The sequence below is a fragment of the Parambassis ranga genome, chromosome 21 (assembly GCF_900634625.1).
Source record: "Parambassis ranga chromosome 21, fParRan2.1, whole genome shotgun sequence".
NCBI classification, from domain to species: Eukaryota; Metazoa; Chordata; class Actinopteri; family Ambassidae; genus Parambassis; species Parambassis ranga.
The window spans coordinates 6,048,682-6,072,069 of NC_041041.1; the positions used below are offsets into that span (position 1 = coordinate 6,048,682).

The 23,388-nt window shown below is 42.1% G+C and overlaps 2 protein-coding genes and 2 long non-coding RNA genes across 3 annotated transcripts in view; 2 read left to right on the forward strand and 2 right to left on the reverse strand.

The window, feature by feature from the left end:
- The window catches only part of LOC114426624 (uncharacterized protein DDB_G0283697-like), a 403,048-nt gene that overhangs the window by 174,507 nt on the left and 205,153 nt on the right, over window positions 1–23,388 (reverse strand). The gene's annotated exons all lie outside the window — the stretch shown is intronic.
- The window catches only part of LOC114426642 (interferon-induced protein 44-like), a 114,838-nt gene that overhangs the window by 19,062 nt on the left and 72,388 nt on the right, over window positions 1–23,388 (forward strand).
- LOC114426680 (uncharacterized) lies at window positions 6,240–17,187 on the forward strand. Its single transcript, XR_003669379.1, has 6 exons — window positions 6,240–6,441; window positions 7,131–7,209; window positions 15,447–15,525; window positions 15,646–15,721; window positions 15,967–16,149; window positions 16,295–17,187. It is a non-coding gene; the product is annotated as an uncharacterized LOC114426680 (long non-coding RNA).
- Window positions 8,800–16,128, reverse strand: LOC114426686 (uncharacterized). Its single transcript, XR_003669386.1, has 3 exons — window positions 16,061–16,128; window positions 13,048–13,054; window positions 8,800–8,810 (listed from the first exon to the last, which is right to left on the reverse strand). It is a non-coding gene; the product is annotated as an uncharacterized LOC114426686 (long non-coding RNA).

Here is a 23,388-nt window from a genome sequence, read left to right on the forward strand (position 1 = left end):
AAGGTGGACCGGTCCCTACCAAGTGACGGAACGCACCTCTCACGCGGTTCGGCTGAGAGGAAAGGGGGACACCTGGTATCACTGGAGCCAGTGCGCAGGCGCAGAGGAGCCTCAACGCTCTCTACAGGACGTCCAAACTGATCTGAGGGCACAGAAGTCTGAATCGGCTGATTCAGACACAGATCCTGTCACAAAAGGGGCAGAATAATCCCCTGACAGAGATCAAGGATCCCGGGTAGTCTAACCCCAGGGATCCGAAGAAAGAAGACGCATCCTGAGGACCAGAGGACCTGACGGGGGCTGGATGGACGAGGCAGACGGACCGAGACCCACCCGTGGACGGCTGAATGACACACTTTTGAACATTCTTACTGTAGGATAATTTTCATTATATTTGAGCTGTTAGGAGTATCTGGGGCGGGAACGGTGAAAGACCGACCGATTAAAATACCCCCACATACTATGATGTATAACATGTATTTGTTTTCTTGTTAGGATAACCATATTAGGGTTGTTCATAATTTTTTTGATCTATTGGTTACACTGCGAGTTCCCTGGACAGAGGTGTAATCCTACATATTAATTTTTATATTAATCTTTATACTGTTCTACTTGTTACTTATATTATTCTTATATTATCCCATTGTTGGCAGAGGACTTGGAGGACGATCTGATTTTCAATGCAGGGATTTAAACGTTGCCATCACGTTTCGTTTTATGTACTCACATGATATGTTTTTTAATACACTACATTCTTCACAGAGTTTTTCTTTTTTTGCACCTTCATTTATGGTTTTGACACACGTACACACACACCAGGTGTTTGGACATTTACTCACAGTGTTGTTACATATAGATGTCACTTTTACCCATAGTTTTGTTTGATTACACACAGTGTTTTCTATTTGCTGATGTGACCGTTTGTTGTTTCTTTTTTGCTTATTTTGTGTTGGACTCTTAGTAGAGTCCAAAAGGGGGAATTGTGGAAATATATGGTCAAACTTGGTCAAAATATATGTTTGTCTGCATATATGGTAAAAGTGTATGGTTGTTCATAGATCAAGACCTCTGGCTGAGGTCATAAAGCATTCTGATGTTTAATGGTGTGTTTAGATATTCGAACTGCAAACCCCTTAGTTGACCCAGAGATGTAAACACAAGCTTACCAAAGAGACAAGATATACTCAAGGCCGTAACAGGAGGATCTGTGAAATACACACACACCCTCACATCAGAAATATGAGTGGGAGAACTTCAATGTCTTTTAGTTTCGTATACGCCTTCCACCTTGTGATTATTGAATATGCATGTTTCACTGAAAAACATTACCTTTTATGCCTTTCTATGTAAATGTAACCACACCTTGTTGTCAGATTAATAAAACGAGCCTAATGCATGGGACGGACAGAATGCAAATGGTCAGCTGCAGGAGCAGATCGAGGGGTCTGTATTGAGCTGTGCATTCTCCCTTTATATAAAGGCGAAACTGAAACTGATCAGTACTGGTTTTCATTCAATGTTCTGTGCTTCGGGGACGGAGTCTGGGAATCCGGGGTGACCAGATTAGGTCACAACAACACCGACTCAATATTAACTTTAGTGACCTCTGACTGGCGAAGCCGGGTGTCATTAACACCGACGTGAATTATAATCCTACTGTATTTATGCTTATCTCTCGCCAGCAGCTTCAGGCTACCCTCTATGTCGCCCGCTCTGGCCCCCGGGATGCACTTAACTATAGCCGCTGGTGTCGGCTTTACATGCCGCAGAACAGAGTCGCCAATAACCAGGGTCGGCTTCTCAGCGGGTGTGTCGCCGAGTGGGGAAAAACGGTTCGATATGTCAAGCGGCTGGTGGTGAACCACGGGCCTTTGTTTCGGGCTACGCTTCCTTCGAACCGCCACCCAACCTCTCTGACTTCCCGGCTGCTCAGGGGCTGCCGGGGTGCAGATAACATCAGCTAAGGCAGGCTGGTCCGCACAGGCTAACTGCTGCTGGCTAGCTGCTGCGGCTACAGGTCTATTATCTAACATGCGGAGCCGACCCTCTAACTCGCTTAGCCTCGCCTCCAAGACTGTGAATAAACTACACTTTGTGCACACCTCATGCTCACTAAAGGAGGCAGAGGAGTAACTGAACATGTCACACACCGTGCAGTGAGCAGGAGAGGGAGATGCAGAGCGAGTGGAAGAAGCCATGCTAAGCGCTAATGCTAACCGCTAAGTTACGGTAAGCTTCGCTACAGTGGTAAACGAGAAGGGAACCCAGAAACTGGTGCACTTAACTCTAACACTACGGTGCTTGTGTATTACCACAATAAAAGCAAACACAATATGTCTAATGCAGAAAGTCCGTAGCACCAACAGCGCACACCAAGTGAACAAACAGGAGTGTCGAAACAGGAAGTGACGCAGTACGTTACCCACTGACGCAATACGTTACCGTAATCCGGTAAGAAGCAGAAGGCAGAACTTAAAGAAGACTGTTGATATCGTGCACGCTGTCAAAGCTGCGTGGGTTACATGTCTTCGGTTATAACTTAAAAGAAAGACTTGTCTGAAATGTTAAAGTTTGTGAAACGGAAACGATCACAACTGTGGCCAGTCTGTCATACAGGCTTTTGTTTGCAGGATTTCTGTGCCTTAAGATATTTATGTTGCAAAGAGACTTAAAACACCTGCACTCACGAAACATGAGAATAGAATAGAATACAATTACATTATTCATTTTGCTATTGCAGCAGCAATATCCAGGCACTCAGCATACTAACATACATCTAACGGTAGAAATAAACAGTATAAACATTATTTACATCAAATAGGAATATAAAATACAAAAACAAAAGTGTGCAGTTTGACAGTTTAAACCTAAACATCCTGTGACACAAGGTTGTTGGACATGTCGGCAAAACACACAATACACAGTCTCCGCTTCAGTTCTCACACAGAGCAGACGGATGTGTTTTATTTAGCCCAGTATGCTCAAGTCTTGTGTTATGTTCTGCTCCTCTCTTGTGCTGCCCTCTGCTGGTGTCATTGTGTCTACATTTTTTTTCTGTATTGAATGCAAATATCCCTGTTATCTACTCATCCTCTTCGTTTTGAAAGATGCCCTTTGATTATTGGCTTTACTGGATTCTGTTATCATGCATTGATATTGATACAGAAACACTGTATTGGCCTCTGCACTCTCATGCTCACTCTCCCAATAAACCCAAGAGTCCCACTTTGTAGAAGCACTTCATCCTCCAACTCCAGCACAAAACCTTCGCTATCTCTCCTTACACTGTGTCATGAAAAACAAGGTCTACATACAGATTGTTTTACACAACACAAGTACATTTATTTAATCAATAAAAATTATTCAAAGCTGACTGTAAAGGGTGTGTGTGTGTGTAAAGTGTTATACAGTTGAATACAGGAATACTGGTGATTTAATGTGAAGAGGGAAATGACTCAATGGTTCTCTGCAGTATTATAGTCTCTCTGACTGCTGTCAAGTAATGACAGCTCACTTGACAGCGAGTCCGTTACATCCTGCTTCTGAGCACAGCTTAACTTTCAAGAAACCACGCGACTTACAACAAATGTGGTGGAGGGTTTTTCTTATGTATGTTGATGGTCTCACAGTAGGGGAACGTGAAAGTGACTGATTTACATCTAGTCACGATCACATACAAGACAAAAGCATTTTTTACAGCACAGCTGCTGCACTAAAAAATGACCCCAAAAAGCATATTTAGCTACCCAAAAGTTTTGTGGCTACTAAGCTCATCTACTTGGTCTTAGAGATGAAAACAGACAGACTCACATTTAGCTATACACAAGCTTCTAATTGCTGCCAACGCATGCCCATCTTAGTTTTTACAATAAAGAGAGCACTTGCTAATACCTGGCAATATAGAAGCAATATAGACGCATACACACACACACTTTCATAAAGTTGCCCTTACTGAAGACAACAATTGTGCAGGAACTCTAAATCTTTTTCTTTATGTCTGTCTAAAGCTAACTTCTTCTACTTTGATGGCAGCCTGACTGTGAGAAACTTGTTGTTTGGACTAACCATGAAAGCATGAAACTCGTCTGTAAATTGTTTTGCAATATGTACAGATCAGTGTCTGAGTACCAGACTCTGCAGCCTGTGAAGAGGAACTCCTTCACCTGGACAAGATTACAAGATTAGATTGTTACAGGGAAACGTACCCTGTTTTTTGTCAAATAGAATCATTTTAAAACACAATGTTGCTGCCATAAAGTCTGTCCTTTAATGAGTCTGGACTATCTATAGACATGTTGGCTGTTGTTTGTATCTCTTTGCTCCCCCTGCCAGATTAATCCTGCCAAACAATCTTTCAGTAAAACTCATCTTGTTTTCAGACTGTTACAGGCCATTCCTTTTTTCTGGTATTGCGGTTTTGTCTCACACCTGAAACACAGACAGAGGTTTTGTACCAGTTAAAGGACAAAGTCTTTGTTCATGTAAGCAGAGCTTCCTCCTACACTGCAGAGAATTGTATCAAGGTTATACACAAAGGATTTGGTGATTGCTGTGAGACAGGATCAGTGGTTCATTTCTGTTATTGGGATCAATTAATCACCACGTTCAGAAATGTTAATTAAGACTTAAACTGTTGTTGTCACCTTCCACCTGGGTGGAAACTCTAACAGAGCTGAAACAAAATGGAGGATGTTTGTTCTCTGCTGTATACACAAGCTTTCACACATGCATCCAACTTTCATGTAACGACGTGACTTTGGAGAAAAATGAACCTTTGCTCTTAAGATGTCGGTGCAGTCTCACTGCAGGGGAAAGAGAAAGTATCAACTCACGGTGGGAGGATCAAAACAGTGCAGAGAAAAGCCTGAGATAAGAAAATCAAGATAGATAGATATATACTACTTTATTGATTGATCCCTGAGGGGAATTCAAAGGTCAATCTCCGGTAGTCTTCTTCAAAACTTTGCCGATATAAATAATATTGTATTTTAATATTATCTAAATACTATACATCATAATATTAGTATATTTACCGTCGTGTTTACTACCAATATGAAGTGCCATTTAAATATTAATACACAACTACTTAGAAAACAATATGAACAAACATGCACCAGGCAAAAGATTGAGACGTATAAATATGTAGAAGATTTTGGAGATGAAGTATCCATTAAACGAGGAAACCAACAAAAAAATAAACGTTTATTTAGGTGAAATCCCGAAAAAAACCCGTCATTTCATAATGAAACGCTGTCTCACAATCATTTCAAGCACTGTTGCATTAGAAAACAACTTTTATCGATCAAATAAACGTACATGTCGACATAGATGGTCGTGTTGGGCCGGTTCGTTTGTGTTAAATAATAATATAATAGTGATCGTTTCCTAAAAAGGTTTATTAAGGGCCAAATCGCTTATAGGGAAATGCGTGAATTGTCAGAGCGACGTCATGACTGTATCAAATCGGCTTATTCATTTCTATTGGCACTCATGTCCGTGGTGTCCACACGTATAAAAATCCGTGGGGTCCCTACGAAAATGCCCCGCATTGACTTTCTATGGAGACAGTTTTCCGTGGTGCCTGCACGTAATTTCACTACTTTTCGTGTCGGTGCCACGTAATTCAGTGTTAACAATCCGTGTGTATGTCACGTATTTCTGTGAGATCAGGTTGTATTTTCCATGCAGTTGCAACGGCAATATCATTGCTAATATTTTTATTCTGGCATATAAGTAAAAAGTAGTGTGTCTGAGCAAGCATTTTTGGGCATGTTCTGGAGTTCAGGAGGGAGTGGGACTGACTGGCTGCAGGTGCTGGTGCTGTTATAAAGGTTATAACCAAGGTTATTTTGCAATTGGAGTTCGACCAGACTTAAAGAGAAGTGATTGTCTGTCTGACAATAAACCACAAACGTGCAAGGGGGCAAAGAGAGAAAACGGTTCAAAAGTCTACAAGTGGATGCAAAATGTGCCAGAATCCCAGATATATATGTTTGCCACCACAGGTTTGAGTGCATTAGCAGTGGGCTGTCAACATCGAGTGCAGACACAGTCCTATCAAGTGTCCAGGCTGTCGGAGTGACACACAGCTTTAATGTGCAACAGAGTAACACAGAGGATTTGAGCGCAGCGCACGCAGCGCACGCAGCGGCGTCTTTATGTTTTTATTTATTTTTATATTCAATATAGGCGTCTACACATCTCCTGCGGTATAAAACGAATGCCAACAAATGATTGAAAGCCGACCACAACTACCAAAATGACTTTATGTTTCTTTGCAGCAACGAGTGGATTACATTTTACTTTGTTCCTGCAGTGAGACCGTGGTCACATAAAGGATTTTCTGAAGTCACGTAGTTGCACGAAAGTGAAACTGAAAAGAAGCAGGATCTTATTGTAAAGAAGTATTCGCAGGGAAGCGGAAGAGACGAAGAACTGCAGGTAGTTTACTCCTCATATTTCGAGACATATCATGCCGTGCATGAACATTTGCTGTTTTATGTTTGTGTAATGTATTAGTCTTATTATAGAGTCACTGCTTACACTGGCTCTGTAGACACAAACATTGTTTGTTGTGTTTGAACCAAATTTATTTTTCATCCGTTTTAGAAGGTCAAAATGTAATACTGAAATAACATTTCTCAAATGTCTCTTCTGATTTGTCATGGTTTCTTCCTGTTAAAAGGGAGTTTTTCTTGCCACTCTTTGCCTTCATGTGTTTCCTCAGGGGTCAGGGTCTGGATCTCTGTAAAACACAAAGACTATTCTGATGGTAAAAGACGCTATACAAACGCAATTGAATTTAATTATACACAATGTGATACATTGCACTTTAATACATGAGAGTGTTAGAATTATTACAGTAATTAATGTGAACAGGGGATTCCATTAATAATAATTCCATAAATGTAAGCATGTCTGAAAAGTCTGAAAAGTGGCTCTGAACGCAACAATAGATGTGTAGCGGACTGTTATCTCAGCCGGAAAGAGCATTCTCACTCATTTCAGAGGGTTGATTTCTTAACCTGAAAGGATGGAAATACTTCAGTGAAGTATAAATACCAAATTAGTACCTGTGAATTTACTTTATTACTTTCCACCAATGAAAATAATATTACTTACTGTTTCAGATGCAGATGGCTGTGAATGAAGAGTGGCAGAAGATCCTGGAAGAACTGAAGAAGTCTGAAATCAAAGATTGTGTTCCATGTATGTACAACTATTTACATTTGTTTGTTGCTTTCTTTTCTTTTGATCTTTCCTCTTGTAAGATCTGACACAGTCTGTGTTCATGTGATAGTGTTCAGTAAATGTATGTTTGCTTTGCAGGTGCGGATGTGACAATGTGATACTTTGCACTTTAATACATAAGAGTGTTAGCATTATTACAGTAATTAATGTGAACAGGGGATTCCATTAATAATAATTCCATAAATGTAAGCATGGACGTCCTAGGGTTGACTGTATTCGTATTCGACGTAACTTCTGGGTTAGCGTAACAAAACATATAAACACAAAAAAAAGTTTCCAGTAAGAAATAACAGTGAATAACAGTATATAACAGGGGTATGCAGAAAAATGCTCTTTCCGGCTGAGATAACAGTCCGCTACGCGTCTATTGTTGCGTTCAGAGCCACTTTTCAGACGTGTAGATGACTCAGCTAGTCAGGGGAAATACTTATCTTGTCTTCAGAAGACATCTTTGATATACCACTGTGGCACCACCACAAAACTGAGAAAATGTATGTGCATGAGTATATGTACGTTTCCTTCCTGTTTCCTGCTGTGTCATGCAGGTTAGCTGGGTGGGGCTTAGATTTGAAAAAGGGCGAGTGAGAAAAGTTTGGGAGGGGGAGAGATAGACTGAGGACCAGGAAGGAAGGAGGTCTGTGTTTCTTCAGGGCCCATGGGGGTTTTTCTGGGAAAAGTGGACCCCAGCGAAACTACACAAGAAGGGACTCTTAGCCTGAAGTGAGGATAAAGACTGGGAAGAGAATCACCTCACCACAAAGCCTGGATGGAAACCCCTGGTGTCCAGGGTGAGTGAGGGAGAAGCTTCTAATTCGTTTTTTGCTACAACTGGTATTTTGGACTTTATTTTTGTTACCTTTTGAAAGACTTTGGGATTTATGGGACCTTTTCATTTGGAATGGACATTGCCACCCACCAGATAAGAAAACGGACATTTTTCTTTTTCTTTTCTTCTCTCTTAGTAGGATGTGCCTTTGGCCTCCTTTTGGACTGCCTGTTGTGTTGAGAGTTTTGTGGGAAAGGGGTGGAATTTTTTGTTGGGTGAGAAATACTTAAATAGGAAAAAACCTTTGTTTCCTTATTGGGAGTGTATTGTTTTGCGGGGCAAGCCCTTTAACAGGACACTGTGGTTGACAGTGAAATTTAAGTTATCCAAGTTGGTCTTTTCTTTTTTTATTAAACAATTGAAATTGGTAACGTCCCTAGTTTGTTTTTTTGTGGTAACGTAGACTGTAAATTATGGTCGAGCGTTACAGATGGTGGCCCGTACGGGGACGTTACTTTGGTTAGAGTGAGTAGTCTAAGTGGCTTCATATTTTTTTTTGGTGAGAAACATTGTGCATGATGGCGGAGGGGAAGCAGATTGAGCTTCAGGGCAGTCCTGGCTCTTTATCTCCAGATCGGGTTAGAGAGAGAGAGGAAGTCGAGTTAAGCCCAAGAAGAAGGCTTTCCCCCCCAAACAGGCATTTTGTCACTTTTAGAGAACCAGTGGCTGAAATATCCTCTCTCCTGAGTGACATGTATTTGGAGGACGATAATGATGGATACGATGGAGAAGACTGTGAGCGCGAGAATGCCCCAGCTGCTCTGCGTAGCGAGGCTGGTGAACTCACCCACTCCGTGCAGTTACTTCAAAATAAAGTCATTGAGCTGGAGGAACTCTGTCACGCCTCCAGCGAGAGCATGTTAAATAGAGAATTGGGTTTTAGGGAATATGTTGACCAAAGATTCGAAGCTTTGGAGAGCACGCTAAAACAGTCTCTGAAGCAGATGGAACAGGATGTGATTAACTGCATGCTGAGAAGGGATGAAAAATGGCGGAGAGAACTGACTCAGCTGAAAGCCACTAGTAGTCCCTGCTCTCCAGGCCTTCCTCAGTGGTCCCTGGATGTCAGCGGAATTGCCAGGGGTGACTCTCTTTCACACTCACCTCTTACTACACCCCCTGTCCGACTCACCTTTCCTACGTTTGGGGAGAACAGGGAAGCCTCGGAAGTTTTCAAGTTTGTAGAACAGTGTGAAAATTTCCTATCTCTTAGACCTCTGACTCACGGAGAGCTCATAGCTTCTTTGACAGCTGTTCTCACAGGTCCAGCTGGGAGTTGGTGGTTGGCAGAAAAGGCTAAGATAAGAGACTGGAAGGACTTTAAAGCTGCCTTCCTGAGTGCCTTTTTGCCCACAGACTACATGTCCGAGGTTGAAGAGAGATTAAGATCTCTAGTTCAAACTCCAGATCAGTGTATAAGGGATTTTGCCTATGATTATAGGGCTTTATGCTTGAAGTGGAAACCCGAAATGACCGAGGCAGAGATGGTTCGAAGAATAATGAACAATTGTAATCCATCCTTAGTCAGCAGTCTGAGAGGCACATGTCATACAGTGGAACAGCTAGTAAAGGTTGGTTCCATGGTAGAAAGAGACTGGGCGTCTAGAAAGGATTACTGGGCTAAGGTAAACAGTCAGAAGGTTCCTGATAAACACAAGAAAAAGCAAACCTCCAAGCTCAGAGAAGATCACGAAGGCTTAGTCACCCATCACATGGCGTTAGCAGAGGCTGAGACTCCCAATCTGCTGGTGGTGCAGGTGGAAACTCGGGGTCATGGAGGAGAAGCCGTCATGGACTCCGGGTGTACCTTCACTCTAATGAAAAACAGTTTGTGGCAACAGTTAACCAGATGGGGGGAACGGTTGGAAGCAGGCGCTAACCGCCCTTTTGTGCTAGCAGATGGGAAAGCCCACACTGCCATCGGGATGGTGAAACTTGCTTACTTGTGGCATGGGACTGTGTGGGTGGTGGACACTTATATAATGGATGACCGGCACCTGGCTTTCCCATTGATCCTAGGGCTGAACTACATGGCTAAAACAGGGGTTCAAATAGATGTGGCCACACGCAGATATGGACTCAAAGTCAAAGGGAAGTGGACATATTTTCCTTTCATCAATCGGGACCCTGGCCGATTGACATGGGCTCCTGTCGAGGAAAAAACTGCAGCAAGAGTGAATCTGTATGTCTCTATGCCCATTGTCCCTGTAGCTGATGTTTTTCAGGAATCACCAGCCACGCACTGTGACCTGCTGAAGGCTTTACCAGAGATGATACAACCCCTGGCCCTGAAATGGCCCTCGGTCTGCTCCGACACCATTGGCAGAACCAACGTCATCAAACACACCATCCCCACCGTGGACAATGTTCCTGTTCGAACCCGAGCCTATCGGGTTTCCCCAAAGAAAAAGGAAATCATCAAGGAACAGGTGGAAAAGATGTTGAAAGATGAGGTCATAGAACCCTGTCACTCTCCATGGGGGGCGCCTGTAGTCCTGATAGAGAAACCTGATGGCTCCCATCGTTTCTGTGTGGATTTCCGACGCCTTAATGCTAAGACACCCCTAGATGCTTACCCTATGCCCTTAATCCATGACATTCTAGAGTCTCTGCATGGGGCTCAGTGTTTCAGCACTCTGGATCTGAGGTCTGGATATTGGCAGGTGGAAATGGACGAGGAGAGCAAGGACAAGACGGCGGTGGTGACTCCCTTTGGCCTCTTCCGTTTCAAGGTAATGCCTTTTGGTCTTAAAAATGCTGGGGCAACATTCCAGCGGCTGATGGAGCGGGTCCTAGGGGACCTGAGGGGACGATTATGTTTTGTCTACATTGATGATATAATCGTGTATTCACCTAGCCCACAGCAACACGTGAAAGACTTGGAGGCTGTTTTCAGTAAGTTACATCAGGCTAATCTAACTTTGAATCTGAAGAAATGCAATTTTTTCAAATCTCAACTGAAGTTTTTGGGCCATATAGTGTCCAAAGAAGGAGTGTCTATTGATCCAGATAAGACTGCTGCAGTGTCACAGTATCCCACCCCTTCAGACGTCCCCTCACTGAAAAGATTTTTAGGAATGGTAGGCTGGTATCATAAGTTTATACCACATTTAGCTGACATAGCTGCACCCCTTAATCGGCTTCAGCGCAAAGGGGAGGCCTGGAACTGGACTCCAGAATGCCAACAGGCTGTGAAAAAGCTAAAAGATGCTTTAGAGAGCCAACCAGTGCTCACCCAACCTAACCTGTCCCTCCCCTTTCAGGTTCATACAGACGCCAGTGACGTGGGGTTGGGAGCTGTGTTGACCCAAACCACCACAGAGGGAGAGAGGGTGATTGCTTATGCCTCTAGGGGGCTCCGTGGGGCAGAGTTAAACTATTCTACCTCTGAGAAGGAGTGTCTGGCTGTGGTGTGGGCAGTGGAGAAATGGGAACACTACTTGGAGGGTGTTACTTTTGATGTTTTCACTGACCATGCGGTCTTGGTCTGGGCTTTCAGCAATCCCAAGACCTCATCCCGATTAACCCGGTGGATTCTGAGACTACAGCGCTTCCAATTCCATGTTCATTACAGGAAGGGATGTGTGAATGCTGTGCCTGATGCTTTGTCACGTATTACTGAGCTGCAACAGAGTGTGATGGCACTAGCTGCTTCCAGGGTGGATGGCCATCACAGCAGGGAGCTCCCCACAACTCTGGCGGAGGTGGCACAACTTAAGCAGCAGGATCAACACGTAAAGGAATTAAAGGATAAGTTTGGGTCCCAAACATTCCCTGACGATCGGATTGGCTGGGAAGTACAGCAAGATGTTCTGTATCGGACGGTCCCTTCCAAGATGGAGGGAAAGAAATATCAGGTGGTTGTTCCTGGGTCACTGACTAATTCTTTCCTTCAATATTTCCATGACAAGCCAGTAGGGGGCCATCTGGGACAGCTAAAAACCCTCCTGAAAATCCTGGATGTGGCCTGGTGGCCGACAGTAAGGAGGGATGTTTGGCATCATGTAAAGGCCTGCTCCATCTGTCAACAGCACAAGGCAGAGAACTCCAAGCCTACAGGTTTTCTGCAATCAACCGTGGTGCGGGAAGTTGGTGAGATGGTTGGAGTTGACTTTATGGGCCCTTTTCCCAGAAGCAGGAAAGGGCACACTTACCTGATGGTGGTTGTGGACTATTTTTCCAAATGGGTGGAGCTGTTTCCACTGAAAGACAGCAAGGCCCCCAAAGTTTGCCAAGTTTTAAAAAATGAAATTTTCACCCGGTGGGGTGTACCTAAATACTTGGTCTCAGATCGTGGGCCTCAGTTCTTGAGTCACCTACTGGTAGAACTTTGCAAAACATGGGGGATTGTGCAAAAACTAACAACCAGCTACCACCCCCAAACCAACCTGACCGAGAGGGTCAACCGGACGCTGAAGGCCATGATGGCCTCCTTCATCCAAAACAACCACCGAGACTGGGACAAATGGTTACCAGAATTCCGGTTTGCCATCAACACAGCCAAACATGAAACCACTGGACATTCACCTTCAGAGCTCATGACTGGAAGGGCCTTGAAAGGGCCTTTGGAGAGGCTCATTCAAGCACCCACACCTATTCAGTCCCAATACACTCTGCTGGAGAGACAGCACCAGATGGCGCAAGAGGTCAGAGTGAGAATGGGAAAAGCCCAAAGCAGACAAGCCAGGTCGTATAATGCCCGCAGGAGGTTTGCTCAGTTCCAAGAGGGAGACCTGGTCTGGGTGAGGGCGCACCCCATATCTAAAGCCTCTGAGCATTTTTCTTCAAAACTAGCACCACATTGGACAGGCCCAGTGCAGGTTATTAAAAGGCTAGGGCCTGTTAACTATAAAGTCAGGTGGTTAGAGGAAAAAGGCAAACAGGATACGGTTAATGTGGTAAATGTCAAACCTTTCTTTGGGGTCTTCCTTCTAGATGCCATAGGCAAAGGGGGGGATCTGTGGCACCACCACAAAACTGAGAAAATGTATGTGCATGAGTATATGTACGTTTCCTTCCTGTTTCCTGCTGTGTCATGCAGGTTAGCTGGGTGGGGCTTAGATTTGAAAAAGGGCGAGTGAGAAAAGTTTGGGAGGGGGAGAGATAGACTGAGGACCAGGAAGGAAGGAGGTCTGTGTTTCTTCAGGGCCCATGGGGGTTTTTCTGGGAAAAGTGGACCCCAGCGAAACTACACAAGAAGGGACTCTTAGCCTGAAGTGAGGATAAAGACTGGGAAGAGAATCACCTCACCACAAAGCCTGGATGGAAACCCCTGGTGTCCAGGGTGAGTGAGGGAGAAGCTTCTAATTCGTTTTTTGCTACAACTGGTATTTTGGACTTTATTTTTGTTACCTTTTGAAAGACTTTGGGATTTATGGGACCTTTTAATTTGGAATGGACATTGCCACCCACCAGATAAGAAAACGGACATTTTTCTTTTTCTTTTCTTCTCTCTTAGTAGGATGTGCCTTTGGCCTCCTTTTGGACTGCCTGTTGTGTTGAGAGTTTTGTGGGAAAGGGGTGGAATTTTTTGTTGGGTGAGAAATACTTAAATAGGAAAAAACCTTTGTTTCCTTATTGGGAGTGTATTGTTTTGCGGGGCAAGCCCTTTAACAGGACACTGTGGTTGACAGTGAAATTTAAGTTATCCAAGTTGGTCTTTTCTTTTTTTATTAAACAATTGAAATTGGTAACGTCCCTAGTTTGTTTTTTTGTGGTAACGTAGACTGTAAATTATGGTCGAGCGTTACACCACATCGGAGGCACAACGCTCTACAATTGGATATTTGAGCCCCTTGTGATATCACTCGATGGTCCGATTGGATACTGAGTATATAGCTAAATAGCTATTACCATTCCTGATATATGAGCAACTTTGTAAGACATATGCCCTCGTGTCGTATACGACATGGTCAACTCCAAAATATCAAGATACTAATAATAAATAAAATATTGCCCCAAATTATAGGGGGGCTTTGGATTATTTTAGGGAGGCTGAAGCCCCCCTAAAATAGGGCTAGCGACGTCCACAAATGTAAGAAAATGTACTTGATAGTTTATAACTGCTGGTTTGAATGATGAGTCCTGATGTCTCTGATCTCTGAAGAAAATGTAAGAAAGAGCATTTAGATTTAAATGGACATAAAGATCTTATGTCAGTAGCTGGTCTGTCTCCAAACAATAGATGCCACAACTGGTCACTCTATCAACTGCCTATTACTTTTCTTTTACTTATGGGGCTGATTGGGAAGGGACCATGGACAAGGACAAGCTTCCGACCAAGACGTGCATGTGTGGTAACAAGATGTCTGGGGTAGATACTGCAGTATGTAATAGCTGTCTAGGGCTGTAACATGCCCAGGACACAATAGAATCCCTGATGTCGTGTAAGCACTGTGCACACCTCTCCAACAAAACCTATCATGCTGGCTGGCATACAGGAGTTGATGGAAGACACACAGGGAAACACCATCCCTGCAGGAGCAAGCTGAGGCGACCAACTCAATGCTGCTAACCTGCTAACTATTTCTGAGAAGCAGTGCATTATCTTTGGTTCTGAGGGGGATAAGTAAGAAGAGCCTGAGAAGGTGAGTGACACTCTCAGCGGATCCCCAAATCTGACCACCAGCAGGGGCCTGCATGAAGTCTGCAAGAGAGCAGCTGCAAATCTGGGCATCTTTTGGCCTGACACCCTGATAGAGACGCTTACGTCTAGCTACAAAGGAAAGAGGCTCCCTGGCACCAAATTCCCCACCAAGCAGATATTTCCTTGAGTGCCTTGAGGAGGCAAACCAGTCCTGGAGCAGTCCTCTTACCGCAAAGAACCCTGCCCAAGGGGGTGTTGAATTGGATCGACAAGACAGTGGCTATGTTTGTGAGGACCCTGAATGCATCCTCGCTGTTGCTAGTCTATGGGGCTATTAGTGGCTCAGGAGACAGCCTGGTGGTTACATCTGTCCAGTCTCGCACATCCCAGAGAGCAAAACATGAGCCATTGTCTGGCACTTTTTTTGCAATGGGGAGATGCTGTAGTTCAAAGTGTGTTTCACCCTATTGTCTGTTATTCTATTTGGCCACCAGCACATGAGACCATTTCAGTGGTGGGTTGTGTCACTCACAGATGCTCTAAACAGGAAGTCCCACATCTGGGCAGCAGGCAGTCAGTCAGTTCTGGCATAGAGTTAAAAAGGCTTCTGGGGGACAGTATGGAGGGCGTGTCCCATAATGCGATACCTCACTCATTTCAGAGGGTTGATTTCTTAACCTGACAGGATGGAAATACTTCAGTGAAGTATAAATACCAAATTAGTACCTGTGAATTTACTTTATTACTTTCCACCAATGAAAATAATATTACTTACCGTTTCAGATGCAGATGGCTGTGAATGAAGTGTGGCAGAAGATCCTGGAAGAACTGAAGAAGTCTGAAATCAAAGATTGTGTTCCATGTATGTACAACTATTTACATTTGTTTGTTGTTTTCTTTTCTTTTGATCTTTCCTCTTGTAAGATCTGACACAGTCTGTATTCATGTGATAGTGTTCAGTAAATGTATGTTTGCTTTGCAGGTGCTGAAGAGTTGATCAAGAAAAGTCCAATCCTCCACAGTGATGTTGTGTTTACCTTCAAAGAAACCAAGAACAGGTTATCTATATTAGGAGATATTTACTGCATCACATGTATCTGAATATCTTGTATTATTCATCACAAATATTGTCTCTGTGCAGCTGAAGTTAAAAATGTCTTACATGATGTAGAATTTGGTGAATTTGCCTGCATATGTGTAATCAAAATGTAATATAAATGTGTAGACATTAATGGAATTTTTATTATTCAACTATATATATTATTATACTATTATACTAACTATACTATTATTCAACGCACAGTGAGATTCTCCTGTGTCGTTACTGGTGAGACTTTCGGTGCTCATGATGCCATAGTGGAAAAAGTGAAGAAGAAAACAAAACTGACTGAAACAACCCTGCAGAAATGTGACATCATCATTGTCTTCTGTCCAATCATAACCCGTATTGGCTCAGATGTGAAAGCAGTCAAGAGACATGCAGCAGGTAATGTACAGAGGGTCACTGAGATATGTGTGTTTGTTTTGTCATTTAATTTCAAACATCCCTTAGACATGTAATGTGGTTTTAGTGTGATAATGTATAAGACTGTAAATTTGTGTTCATTTGATATTTCTTTGTTCCCTTCCAGTGTCATCGACTAATAAACCAATTATTGTGGTGCTCATGCATCACATCAGAGATGAGGAGTATGCAGTAGGAGAGTATGCAAGTGGAAGAAGAAAATTGTTTGAAGATTCAAGGTTTGTGTTGGAGGCTCATGTTCTCTACCATGAGACTCAGAGAGGATTAATCAAATGTGCACAAAATAAACAGGCTGTCAGTAAAATACAACATGAGTTAAAAACACAGTTACGCAATCGCCGCAAATAGTGAGACACTGTGTCAGCACAGGGTTTTAGATTTCACTTAACAGGAAACAAAATGATCAGATGATTTGTTATTATACCAAACTGTGATAATGTAAACAATATTTTTCTGAATCATTAGAATGATGGCTGACCAGTGTAATGCTCATGTCTTTGGCACCTGACTTATCCTGTAATAAGTTTAAATTTACTCAGTGTGGGATCACTAACGAAGACATTAACTGAAGTGGAAGAATGTCCTGTTTTATAAATGGATCTTCTGGCTTATCGTCTTCATCATCATGACCAAATCACTGCACATCCTGCTTTTACAGAGCATTCATTTTTATAGAATTGGACTTTATGTGTGGAACATCTTGATTGGATGTGATCCACTCTCAGAGCAGCATTCATATTATCAGTCCACTCTGCAGACCCATATAAAGTGAGTATTCAGCACAGCAGCCATACATGTCATTCAGTGAGCATGTGTAATCATCTCTTTAATTGTTTTTTTAATGTCTGAATTAATTTAGTTGTTGTATACATCTTAATGAATCATTTTAAAAAACTACTGAGAAATACAGGTGTACTTCTGAATTGTAGTCATAGCTCTGTAGTGCCTCACAGAGACAGAAGACAGAACTGTTTGATATTAAATATGTTCAATATATCCGGTTTCTTCCCTGTTATACTTGTCAATATCTGTATGATATAATAAATAATAAAGACAGAAAGGATTTTTTTTTGGTAATTTTGATAATTGTTTTAATGGATTTGAAATTCATATATTTATTAAATTCATTTCAACAAAAACACACTTTCCATTTAAAACTTCTTTTATTGCACTTTACATGAATTCCAGACCCATTCCCTGAGAGAATTTTCTAAAAATGAGAATAGCTATTAAACCTATCCTAATCTATATGGAGTTACATTTGTTTGTGTTGCTCTGTGAAATTGAAGTGTCTTAAGTAATGAATTACGCTAAATAGGGCAGCCTGCCATACTTGCACAAGAAGAGGTAAAGAATTATAATACCCTGCTGGTGCAGGCACACTGATTAGCAACAACAACAACACTTGCTAGTCACAGAGTGAGTGAGTGAGTGAGTGAGGAGGCATTTAGTGTTGCAAGGTACCCGCGGTGACCAAATGTCACAGTTCCTACTACATGGAAACAACATTTGAAATGGACTTGTACAGTTTTCTTGAAGAAGTTTTGCTGCTCATCCAAGCAGCTTCATCAGTTATTCAAGTCCAGATGCCTTTCTTCAATCTTCTCTACAAATTATGACCTGGATGAATGGGAATCTTCATCAACATTTGAAATCTCACATTTAGCTATACACAAGCTGCCAACACATGCCCATCTTAATTTTTACAATAAAAAGAGCACTTGCTAATATCTGTAGGCAATAGAGAAGCAGGTCTGTGAAAACACACACACACATATGGTTAAGCCCAAAATTATAGATATTATGGTAAAGAAATGATTATAAAATGTTTCATAATTTTTGTTTTCACAAAAAAACTAATGTTTAATGTAATTATTTCTTTAATTAGCCTCCTGCACCTGCACTTTGCGAACATCGTCAATATCAGCCAAAGGTCCTCAATTAGTTCCTTGACCTTAGTCAAGACTTGCAACTGAGACTGACTCATTTGTCCCTGCCTCTCAATATATGGTAGATTAGAATATAGCATATTCTGGATTTAGTTCCTCTACATAAATGTAACTTATGTTACTTATAAGTCACACATAAGTGTGACTTATAAGTAACATAAGTTACATTTTTTCACCCTAGCATTGTTGTTAGCGTTACAACATTTTGAAGTTTATCTTGACTCAGGAAAATAATTGGTTGTGTACACTGATCACAACCCGCTTGTGTATTTGCGTCACATGTACAACCACAACCAAAGACTCATGCGTTGGGCAACGTTAGTGCAAGACTATAACCTGAAGATTGTACATAAGAAAGGTACTGAAAATGTGATAGCCGATGCTTTGTCTCGTGTTTTGTGTGTCTTGTGTTTAACTCTTAGGAGAACGTCACTCTAGATGGGGGAGGTGTCACGGCCCCTGAGGTCCTTAGGAGGGGAGTGAGTGACGTTCTCCTCAAAGCCGTATTGAGTGTGTGATTTTTGTGTATGTAAATTGCTGCAACGTCAGCACACCGTCCTGATTGGTTCGTCTGGGAGCGATTTGACCAATGGGACAAGAGTGACGACGAGGCCTTGTATTAAAGGACCCGCGAGACTGCGCTTCGTCGGGAGAATTTGTTAGAGACTTGGTTTGTGTAGTGTGTGCTGGTTGTTCTCCCCCATGTCATGTGTGAATTGTGTAAAAAGGAATAAGATTCGATCTGTGGAAACTGTGTTAAACTTAGCCGAGCTGTGCTGTCTTCTATTGTGTGAGCGAGTCGCTCTGTGGAGTAGTTTTCAGTTTGTTTGTGCCTTGTGTATGTTTCGCTCTTGTTAGAGTAGTTTTTTGTTTGTTGTATAGTTGTGATGATCCCTTGAGTTGGATAGTTTTGTGTTCTCCTAAGATTGCCCTGTTCTCTAATGTTAATTCCCCAGCAGGGTTCTTGCTTGATTTTCTTTTCACAACTTTTGTAGTTTTTGTTTTCTTGGTTGTGAGGTTTTGTTTGAAAACCTGTTTTTTTTTTTATTGCGCCACAACAGTGAGTAAAAACATAAATACCTTGAGTTCCGCCTGCCAGTGGTTTTATTTTTCACCTTAATAATTCAAATTAATCCACTGCTTTAGTGCACGTCCTCCCAATCCGCCCTAGACGAGCTGTGGACGTGACATGCATGTAAACAAAATGATACTTAGAGCTTTTAATCTAATCTAAATATTTTGGTACTAAAGTTAAATCATTTACTTTCTGTAAATGTCAGATACTGACCTTCTTCTCCAGATGTCTGCTCTTGTACACATTCTTCAGGTCTTTTTTGTTTCAGGACAGGCTGCATCAATGTTGGTCATTATTGCTATTTAGGGAATCCCTGCAGACACAGAGACACATAAATAATGATGCTTTGTGACATTTTCAATAGATTGAAAGACTCCTTCCTAGTCACTGTTGTGTGTTCGTGGGCAAGACACTTCACCATAGCCTGTGGCGCGCCTTGCTAGTCATTGTATGACACAGCTGTAAAGAATTTCCCTCTGGGATTAATTAGTAATAGTAAAAGTGTCTAAACTAAAATGTATTTTTCTCTTAACATGAACCAACTTTTGTTTTCTGTTTGATCAGGTTTAGGAAAAAATCACAGTTTGAGATAGATGACAGGTATTTTCTGGTGAGTACCTGCTATAATTGTGAACAAATTAAAAAAGGAGTGTGAAAACATCCTGACAAGAACACCAAGAGTTTAAATTAATGCAACTGGACTCATGGATTTTTTTTTTTCAGAAGATGTTTCGACACTTCCCCGACTCACTCAGGGGGTAGTGGGGGTAGAACTGAGGAAGCCATAAGTCCAGTGTATTCAATTTAAACATGACCTGGATGAATGAGCGCATCCACAACATCGTGACAAGACCTCTTACCCAGGTCAATCATGCAAAATGATAAGCATGCAAATCACCATTCAGGCTTCCGTACCGCATTGACACCAGGGTTAACAATGACCAACACCTGGGCTGTTACAGGGTTGCCAGCAGAAATAGGACTGCTGTTGTTCGAAGAAGGAGTGGAGACAGAAAGGTTCATCTCCAAAAGGGGAGTTTGTGAGGAATGTTTTAGGTGTGTCAGACAGGCTAATAAGTTTGAAGTTCAAAGTAGTAAAGTAGGCTGTGAGTTAGAAGAGGAAGGGAGACTCTGGAGTGATAGAGAGCATTCCCAGAGGTGAGAGAGTGGTAATCAGAGCAGACTTCAATGGGCATGTTGGTGAGGAAGACGGAGGTGATGAGGAGGTGATGAGGAGGTGATGGGCATGGTTGGTGTGAGGAAAAGGAACCAAGAAGGTCAGGTGGTGGTGGACTTTGCTAAGAGGATGGAAATAGCTGTAGTTTTAGAAGGAAAATCACAGTTTAGTTTGAGTTACATATAAGATATAAGAGTGGTGGTAGGAGCACTCAGGTTGACTACATCCTATGTAGACAAAGAAATCTGAGAGCGCCTATTGACTGCAAAGTGGTGGCCAGAGAGAGTGTAGCCAGACCACACACCAGATGGTGGTGTGCAGGATGACTCTGCTGGCTAGGAAGAACAGGAGAGGAATGATAGAGACAGAGTGGTTGAAGCTGAAAAAGGAAGAATGTTGTGAGGAAAGACTGAAGAAAGTAGACAAGAATACAGGGAACTGCAGTGAAAAGGGAGTTAAGGGGTGTTGGCAAAGGTCAAACAGAAAGCATACAATACACCAGGTTACACACAAGGTCAGGAGAGGACTTGTACAGGTTAGTGAGTCAGAGAGGTGATTACACATAGAGGTGCTAACAAGTGAGGAGAGTGTACTGAGAAGATGGAAGGAGTATTGTGAAGAGCTGATGAATGAGGCAAATGATTGGGAAAGAAGAGGGGATGATGGGAAAATGTAGAGCAGGAAGTAGCCAAGATTGGAAAGGATGACATGAGAACTTTGAGTATCTTGATCACTGTGATCAAACATTATTAGTTTGATTCAGCAAAAATTATGTTATCTGATCCTTATGTTTATGCAGACAGTGGTAGAAACACAGACCAAAATAATCTTTAGTGCCTAACACTTCCTGTTGTCATGGTTTCAGCCAGGTCTTTTATTTTGTAGTTCATTTTCTGTTGCATTAGTTCCAGTTTTACCAGTTATTTATTTTGTAGTCACTGTTCTCCCTCTTGTTTCTGGTGTTTTGTCTTCCTTCCTCGTGTGTGTTCCCTCCTCCTGTTGATTACCTGCTCCGCCCTAATGTGCCACACCTGTGTCCTATTGTCTTCCCGCCCTCCTGTGTATAAAGTCTGTGTGTTTCCCTCTTGTTACCAGTTCATCTTGTGAGTAATCCAAGTGTCACAGCCTTTCTACAGCTTGTTGGTTTTCGTGAGTTTTGTTGGTGTTTCAGTGTTCAGCCCTGTGTTTGTATTCTCTAGTGTATTGACCCTGCTTGGATTCTTGTCTACGGTTTTGCCTTTTGTTTTTTGTACCTTTGCCACGCCGACTGATCACCTGTGTACCGAACCCTGGCTAGCATTAAAGGAACTGAGTTTGTTTGCATTTGTGCATCTGTATGCTTCATCTGGATTTCTCATCCATCTAAACAAGATTTTTAATTATGTTAAAATTTTGAAGTAACTGTCAGCTCTTGAAGTATCTTGTAAGTCTGTCTGATTAAATAAAATGACAGATGTACCTTGTAACCCTTGCTCACGTGTCCCTTCATGGCCAGTTCAATGTCTTGAAGAGAAATACCACTGTCAGTTCCCTCCACCATACCCATAATGTCATTGAAGAAAACAGGGTAATACATCTTCTGGCCTTTTCTTGTTATCTGGAATCTATGAGTTTCATACTGTAACACAAGAAAAGGTGATACACATTTCACATTTTCCATGTGTAAATTAAACATGAATACACACAAAGGGATCTTATATTATTTTTGACAATGTTTCATGTAAGTAAGGGGGCACAAACATGATCCACTGAGCAGCTTCCCTCTCACCCTCTGACCTCTCCTTTACTCTCCTTAGTCTGGCTCACACTGGTCTCAAGACCTGCATGCTGACCTGCAGTCCGGCCCCTGAACTCTCCCTAGGCCTACGTTGTTGGGGGGGGGCACAAACATGATCCACTGAGCAGTTTCCAACTCACCCTCTGACCTCTCCTCTACTCTCCTCAGTCTGGCTCATACTGGTAATATCGTCTCATACTCTGTGTTTACTGTCTTCCTTGTAGTTCTGTGCCTCGCTCTCGCTCTCTCTCTTTGCAGGTCCCAAAGCCTGCATCATCAACTTCACTAGCCCCTGCTGCTCATCTTTGCTTTGATTACTATCAAATTACTATCACTACTTATGGACTGACGATATATATAGATATCCATTACAATATAATCAATGTTTCATCTTGCTGTCATGTTTGCTCTGTACTGTATCATGTTTGTATCATGTTTGCTCCTCTCTCTCGTTCTCTCTCTCTCTCTCTCTCTCTCCTTCCTTCATCCTCTCTGTCCTGTCTCCCTCTTCTTCTCCTCCTCTACCCGGCCGACTGGCAGCAGGACTGGTTCCCCCTTAAGTTGATGGGTCCTGCTCAAGGTTTCTTCCTCTTAAAAGTTTTTCCTTGTTTTTCCTCCACAGTGCTCTTAGGGGGGTTTGGGTTCTGGGTCTCACGCTCTGAGTTTCTGTGAAGCGCTTTGAGACAATTTCTGATTGTAAAATGCGCTATATAAATAAAACTGAATTGAATTGAATTGAATTGAAGTGTAGGGGGATATTTACTACGGTAATATTGTTTTAGTTATATATTTCCTATGGTTCTAATAGCTTAAGTCTTCTTGCTGTGTTAATAGTCTGACCCTAAAAACACTACTGAGTGGATGGATAATTGGAGAATACATGCTTGAAGAATATTGAAGAAGTTACATTTGACTTTTTTTTTACCTAGATATTTGAGAAAATTACTGAATTTGCTTTTTGAGTTCACAATGACCTTTGATCATCAAAATTTAATCGGTTCATCCTTCAGTTTAAAGACATTCCTGAATGGGACGGACACACAACAAACATAAGGTCTCTGGCTACAACCATCATAGTGAGAAAGCTAGAGACAAAGAAAATGATGTTTTCATTTTCTGGCTTGTAGTTCTGCACATACTGAAGAACCTCCTGATTGTTTCTGATCAAAAAGATTATATCTGATTTTAGAATAAAAAATAAATGTTGGTCTTTAGCCAAACC